This window comes from Magallana gigas, chromosome 9, assembly GCF_963853765.1.
Source record: "Magallana gigas chromosome 9, xbMagGiga1.1, whole genome shotgun sequence".
Taxonomy (NCBI): Eukaryota; Metazoa; Mollusca; class Bivalvia; order Ostreida; family Ostreidae; genus Magallana; species Magallana gigas.
This window is the reverse complement of record NC_088861.1, coordinates 7,903,141-7,911,016: the sequence shown is the minus strand read 5'-3', so window position 1 is coordinate 7,911,016 and position 7,876 is coordinate 7,903,141. Positions and strand designations below refer to the sequence as shown.

The following is a 7,876-nucleotide window of genomic DNA, read 5'->3' as shown; positions in this document are numbered from 1 at the left end:
TATAAGTTGTTTAGAATGTTAATAACAATGAAGGAGGGTTCAAAATTAACATAAACTATATATATCATGTTACATTAATATCCTTATTTCTATTTAAAACTTTTATAATTCAATCTCGATCCTGTTTTGTTTTATTCACCAATCAGGTTATGTTGTCAAATGTGTATTATTCTATTTTACCAAATACATCTTTATATGATAAAAAATTATAATATCAGTAAAACTCTAACTGCTAGAAGAGGGGTTCTATAGGTCGTGAGTTCAAGCCCCGGCCATGGCGAAGGTGGGAATCCAATATAGTGAATTTCTATGTGCATGTATTTATGTTTATTTATATCCTTCATTATATGGACAGGTATATGTCAATTTGAGAGTTGTTCCATTGTTTGTGCAATATATATATATATATATATATATATATATATATATATATATATATATATATACTTTATCTTTATATGCTGATATTTTAACACTCCATGCCATTACTTAAGCTAAATATGCTGTTCATTTTTTACTATTTGCTGTAACTCGATCATTTACTTTCACCGAATTTTCTGTCTTTATTATTGCTGATTTAATTCGATTGTTTTTGCGGCTGCAATATTTGTTCTGATAGAAAAGCTATAACATGTTATTAATTCACCCATAATATTCCTTACTCAGGTAAACTGGGTTAGGTTTTTTTTTATATTTTTTAAACTAAATTGCATTATAACTTATTCTTAATTGGATGTTCCATATTGAGTGGCATCGATAGAAAAAAAATTCAACTCGTAGGATTGATATGTTTTACGTAAAGTCTATAGTTATCTTTATAAAGCATAATTATACATGCTATAAGATGTCGAGAGTAATTCAGATTACATATCAATACGTACCTGTTATAATCTTTTAGAGACGAAAGTCGCTTTTCAATCTTTCCCCTTAAAAAGTATTTGAAGTTAAACATGTCAGAATCCGGTATCATAAGCACCCTGTTTTCATCCTCACAAAGTTTGTATGCGGTGTACCAGGTGACATTTGTAAAATATAGACGATGTCCACAGTCCACACTAGGGCCTAAAAGATTTTTTTTAAATATTTTCTCTTGATATTTCAATACAAAATTACCCCCATGGTTGTCCAATCTTATCCTCGGGGATCATTTATCGAACAAACGTGATTTTACACTATTTGAGTATGCTTCTACGTATGCCTTTGTTGTCGACTGGTTTCTGAAAATAATAGTTTTAAATATTTTTTCCATACATTCATATTGAATAAATGTATTGCTCTATCGTGTCCCAACTCAACTCTCTAGGATCATGATTTCAACAAACTGGAATCTAACATACCTGTCGATGTGTCTCCACAAGCTTTTCTGGGCAGTTGGTTTTTAAGAAGACGTTTGAAAAGATTTTTCCACATATTCTTTTGTAAAAAAAATTGAGACCCCATCCTATTCCCGGATATCGTGATTTAAAAAAGCGTTAATCTACCCAATCTGAGGATACTTCCATATACATACGTATTAGATTTGTTTTTGATAAATGTGTTTTTAAACATGAACAACTGTTCCTTTGTGTATGTCTACAAACTTCACTATAAAAGTCTTGAGTATTTCCATTTAATTTAGTAATTAAGCTCTACGACAAATTATTTTAGCGATAAAAGTTCAATTCAAGGTTTCTATCGGTAAAACATAACAACAGTTATATTTTTCTCCCAATTTTCACACTTATTTGTATTACTCACGCATCACCTAAATTCATATCCCTGTAAACTTTTTAACAGTGCTGTTTATTACTTATTTTTACGTTTGAAAAAGACAAATAGTTTACAATCGTTAATATAACCGAGATGTTATATTTTCAATAATCCAAGCGACATGCGATAAGCGATGTTCATTGTGACGCCTTGAAAAAGTTTATACGGAATTGGATGTTCTCTATTCAATAGGTTCATATATGAAAACGTATTTGTAAATGTAAATATATGTTTGTACAGACAAAGAGATGTTATACGTTGACGTTAAAAATACATAATATTATGAATCTAACTTTATTTATTGTTGAATTTACGTTGAAATTCTTGCCGCTCTTGAAAGATATGGATGGGCCGGTTTGAAGAAAAGGGCATGTCTTGGATCGTGGATCCTCGCATTTAGATACAGTTGGTTTATGACATCATAATTGATTTGATGAATCTTTTTCCCGTATTTAACGGATTTAAAGGAATTGTGTGGAAAATGAAACAAATTCCTGACATTCTACATGTATTTTAACGAGGCCGGGTCTAATTTGTTCTGCCCTAGATTTTTGAATGAAATTTGCATCATGAATTTCTACTGATATAATTATTATCTTAAGATAAAAAAATAAGACATTTACCACACCGTTTGTTTAGGGGGTAATCTCAAGGTTCCTATGAGATTTTGCTTGAAATGTATCTATTTTGCACATTTTTTACATTTTTTTAAAACTTCTGCCCTATGGATTTCTCTTTCTGTTCTACATATTAAAGGTATTGCTAAAAGGCAACAAATGATCAAATAAAAAAACCCTTTTACCTCCTGGTTTGTTCCAGGGGTCTTATCAAAGTTTTTTTGTATGCCCAATATCCCAGATATGTAAGATAACGTCTATTTTTCTTTTATAAAGGCGGAAATGGTAATCTTTATAGTATTATTAAAACATTCAGACGTATTTAAGTAATAAATAAATATATAACATCACATATTAAGAGTCATTGATATAAAATTCATGATTACTGTCTTAAAATATATATGAATTAAGCTATATTTAGGCGGGTTAAGAAAACGTGACAGAGGGCTAGGCTTGCTGAACCCTGTTCACGTTTTCGACTCGAGCCCAAATATAGCTCATACTTCGAGACATTTATGTTTTTACACAATATAACATTATTTTTACGCATCAAACGAGCTATTTTCAACAAACTTCGCTGAATATCTGCAGTTGAAATAATCACACCATGGCGTCAACCAAGCAAACAGATGACGTCACAATACAAATGAAATGCTGCGCGAAAGCGTGCGTACTCGTTCTGTACTCGGCCTCGTTAAGGTCAAGATCTAGTAAATGATTCCAAAGTGTCGTTTCGGTGCTAGAACCATTATGACGTCATAATTGATTTGCTGAATCTTTTCCCGTATTTTACGGCTTTAAAGGAATTATGTTGAAAATAAAACAATATTTTGACACTCTATATCTAGTCACAGGAAAAGTACTCCCGGCACGTATATTCAATTTGACTTCATTTTAAAGAGAAGGTCAAGAACCTGGTTACTGCCATTTTTGGAGAGACTGTAGGAATTCTAGATATGTTTCATAAGTCATAAATGGACAAAACTCCGAGATTTGTTTCTTTTATCCTTCATCTTTCATAGAAAATTGTTGTTTAAAACATGATTTTTCATTGTGTATACCAACAATTTAAGCCCCGGTACACCCGATGAAACAAAGATATTTTTATGAAGCATCATTTAATGAATTTATATCTTGAATTTCATCAATCTGTAGGCACCTTTCATTTGCTAGATCTTGACTTCATACCATAGGAAAAGTATTTTCGATACCTATATTCAATCTAAGTTCATTTTAAAAGGAGGTCAAAAGCTTGTTTGATGAAGTTTTTGTAGGGACTGATGGCATTCTAGATATATTTCATTAGTCAAAATTCCGAAATTTGTTACTTATTTCCTTTATATTTCACTGAAAAAAATAGGGGTAATGAATTTCAAAGATAATGTTATAAAAAAACAAACACTAACAATTCGAAGTTGAAAATATTGAATGAGGATGTTTACTGGTGGTTAAATAATTTTTTTGGGAGGCATTACTTCGTCGGGTTTTTTTTTCATACATGTATAAAACACAACAAAAGTGTTCTGTTTTCATCGCCTCGCCTGGATATACTTCTTGATAGGCTAGCTAACGTGATTTGTAGTTTTGTAAGCTACAAAGCCTAATTTTTCTTCATACTTGTAATTTAAATACTTAATAATATCCATTTATGATAATTTTTATAGTAGAAATAGTCAAATATTCAGGAAAACATAAAAAACTAAATCAAACGTTGGAGCGAGTGGCTTTGTCAAAAAAAGTTCTGACCGGAAGTATTGATAGAGCATAACCCATTTGATAAAGCTTATGTTTATCACACTGGTTGTATTCAGAACACGTATAAGATCAAACGAATTACGCTTGTAACGAAAAAAAATCGTCTGTTCCTGACAATTCGTTATAATTTTATTGTATCAAGTTTGCAGAGAACAAAGTTGAAATTTTCAAATGCTACACAAGTAACTGCACTGTTTAATGTAAATTTCAAAAATTACACAAATATAAGGAAAGTAAAAAATACCTTCTGATTCACCAGATATTGCCGTGATTACTTGCATCATCAGAACCCACAAGGTCATTTTCTATTAAAAAATATAAACGTGTTACAAGTTTTTTTTTTCAACGAAACGTCTAAATACAACTTAACAGTAACCATCAATAAGCACGGATTAGATGTTATAAAATTGGGACAAAAGCTAGTTACCTTAAAGTCCATGATGAATATCTGCACGACAAATAAAGAATGCAGTCCAAGTGCTTCTAAGTATGTTCTGCGTTAAATAATGCATATTCATTTAATTTAGCTTGCAAAGTCATTGCTTACAGCGGCTTTAATGAAACAATTCAAAACAGGTTAATAGCTAAAACATGTTAGATTTGACAACCTTGAGATGTGCTTTATTCAATTCCGTAAAAATCTCAAATTCCGCAAAAATTACCATAATCATTTTTCCCTCATGGGCTATATATCACATATATTGAGGCGTAAAAATAAGCTAAGCTTAAAACTTATCTATTTTTTTGTATTACGAAATTTGATTTTTTTTATTTCATTCATAAAATGACATCAACTACACGGATAAATGATCATGGTTTATGAATTCCATAAGGTAGGTCGCCATTTTAACAAAGCGTCACTGAAAATAACATTCTTAATTTGCCAATGTAGCACAAACATTCAGTTACAGGTTATGGTTTACTTTTCAAACTGATCCTGATCCAAATTCGCAAATACAATATTACCAAAATTTCGTGTAAGTTATCAACACTTATAGTCCATTCTCATTTCAAAATTTAACTCCTCCTTTTCTGTCTACTAGTATTTCGTTCCGTAAACGAAAAAAATTTGTGTCCGAGGAAATCATTATACACTTGAATATTGATTTTGCGATACTTATTTCTGTGAAAATTCCTCAGTAACTCTTTGTTTTCTATCGCCCTGTTTTAATATTTCCAACCGCTCTATGGCTTTATCTTTAACTGAAGTAGTTATTCGCCGATCATCAATCTTTATTTTTTAATTGTGCAAGTAAGTTTTCTATACTATTTCACTTGATTCCAGTAAAAATTGTTTCCTTGTTAAAATACGTGTTATGTTTATTTATTCTGTTAATCAAATACTTGCATCATTGTTGAACTATTTTTTGTTACGTCATGTTAATCTAAGCGGCTTTGTAGATCAACACAAAAAAAAAAGTATGGAGCAACATGTGCCCAATCCCATTGTAATATATAATGCAATAAAATATGTTCAAATCAACTCAAATCAAACATTATTGCCACTTTACAATAAATATAAATATAAGAAATCACCTGTTAATATCCCGATCTATATCCAAAAATGATAACTTATTTCTTAAGTATTGACTGTAAGTTAAATAGTTGCTCGATTCTTAATATTTTGCCAATTAAGTTGAAGCTCGGCGAGTCTTCTCTGATTAAAGCAGCTCAACACTTTGGGATAACAAGTAAGTTAAGTTGAGTTGTTTGAAAGTTGAGTTTAACATTCCCCCCCCCCCCCTTTGCAGGTGTCACTACAGTTTTAAATTTTACTATATATTCTTACCAAAATTGCACAACTTTACATACAGATTAAAAATTCAAAACGAACTTCTGGAAAAAATCCTCTTGACATCTTTTTAAACAACGCTTCATTTACAATTTTCTAGCAAAATACACACGTGCATCCAGCAAGGCGTGAGACTTTGTTTACCTCGAAGTTACACATGTGCTTGAAAATCAAGCCCAGGCCTTTTTCACCCCCCTCCGGAAACAACACGTATCAAAAATTCAAATGACCTCGCATTATTACAAAAATGGGATAGTTAGACCTCTTACACATTGTTTTTCAGCTCATAAAAAAATCAGCTCCTGTCGCGTTCGGAAACGCCCCGAATTCAAAGGAAAATTCGGGAATTATTTTGGCTCAGCCATGTTTTGACGTGAACCTTCAGTGAAATACTGTTATGACACATGCAATGCCTTTAATTTGGACCCATGTCTTCGCTTTCTCGATAGAAGAACGCTCAATGTTTTTCTAAAATTTAGATTTCAAATCCTGAAAATTATTCAGCTGAGATTAAGCTCAAATTCCATTTCTCGAATAAAATTACCGTAATTCTCAACTGAGCTAAGCAATCACGTCACCGAGTGAAGAATAATCATTGGCAAATGTGGTCTCTTATAAATTCCCTATGTAGTTCATTACATTTTCAATATCAACAATCATATACTGTAATTATATTTAGATATAGACACTTGGATAAAATAAACAAAAGGTATTAAAAGTTGATCAGTCATGAAACTTAGCAGTTTGTTGTTGTAACATCTGTAATGTTAAACTCAATTACATATTTAATTATTATACAACAAACAAAGAACACATTAATTACATCATGGTAACAAAAAATCATTAGAAAGTAGAATTATTACACAGTTACTCTATTTAACACAGACATTTGATTACCCTTTGTTCACATTTTTATGAATAAAGATTCCCGCCTTATTTTTTCTTGATTAAAATAATATTTATGAATCCAATAAAATATTGCATTTACGCTAACTACTGAGTGGAATATATCTGAGAAATAATACTACAGACACTAACATACTGCATTTATGATATTTATGTTATTTTAAAATTTGAGATTTGACTCAAGTTTGCTAAAGATAATTTAATTTTTTTTCAAACAGAGTTAAAAAAACATGAATTAGTTTTTTTTCGATAAATGCAGATATTAGAATTTGTCAACTTTGAGAGAAAACTGCTCAAATTCTTGAGTATAAATTCAGACCTAAGAATGAGATTTGACTTTATTTTTTTTTCAAGAAAGCCTAAATATCCTATAGTATCTCACCGATCAAAAAGTATGGTGTTCACCATAACACCAGAAGCACGAGTTTCTCTTCGTTGTTGGATGTACATAAGATTGTCCAAATGAAACGCAGGTCAATTTTCAACCCGGATTAATATTATTTTTTATATAATATTACATCATTATCCATACACTAATGCAATTGAAAATGTGTGCAAATGTGTATCATTAGTGGTCAGGTAGTACTTATTTCTCATTTTAATCCAATATTATTAAAGGTTACGATTGTTGAATGCTAATGATATAAATCTGAAATTATATCATTAGCGGACGGTTAGGTTGTTCGTTAATGATAAAATAATATCATTATTGGTCAACATTCTGACCACTAATGCAACATTTTATCATTAGTGGACGGTGTATTATTAGAGGTTGCTACACTACTTAAAATAAGGCTGCTCAAGCAATGCTTTAAGGTGGCTCTGTATGTTTTTGTCTGTAGCCTTTTTTCTAAAGTTTTGTACGTGGCTGTGTACAATATAGGACCAAGTTATCAAGGCAGGTATGGTTGTTTTCAATGTTACTTGCGAGAAATAATACCTGTTATATAACTTTGTAAGACTGCTCTGATATGATTGCACGTTGTCTGATTATTCAAACTTACCCGTATGAATCATTACAAGTTTGGTTCTATATTACTACGCATATTTGATTTTT

At 31.0% G+C, this 7,876-nt stretch overlaps 1 long non-coding RNA gene across 1 annotated transcript; it reads right to left on the bottom strand.

Annotated features, from left to right (window-relative positions):
• Nucleotides 1-908: 908 nt before the first annotated feature.
• On the bottom strand, nucleotides 909-4,618 carry LOC105319785 (uncharacterized). The gene is made up of 3 exons (XR_010709541.1): nucleotides 4,549-4,618; nucleotides 4,366-4,426; nucleotides 909-1,062 (listed from the first exon to the last, which is right to left on the bottom strand). It is a non-coding gene; the product is annotated as an uncharacterized lncRNA (long non-coding RNA).
• Between the last annotated feature and the right edge of the window lie 3,258 nt (nucleotides 4,619-7,876).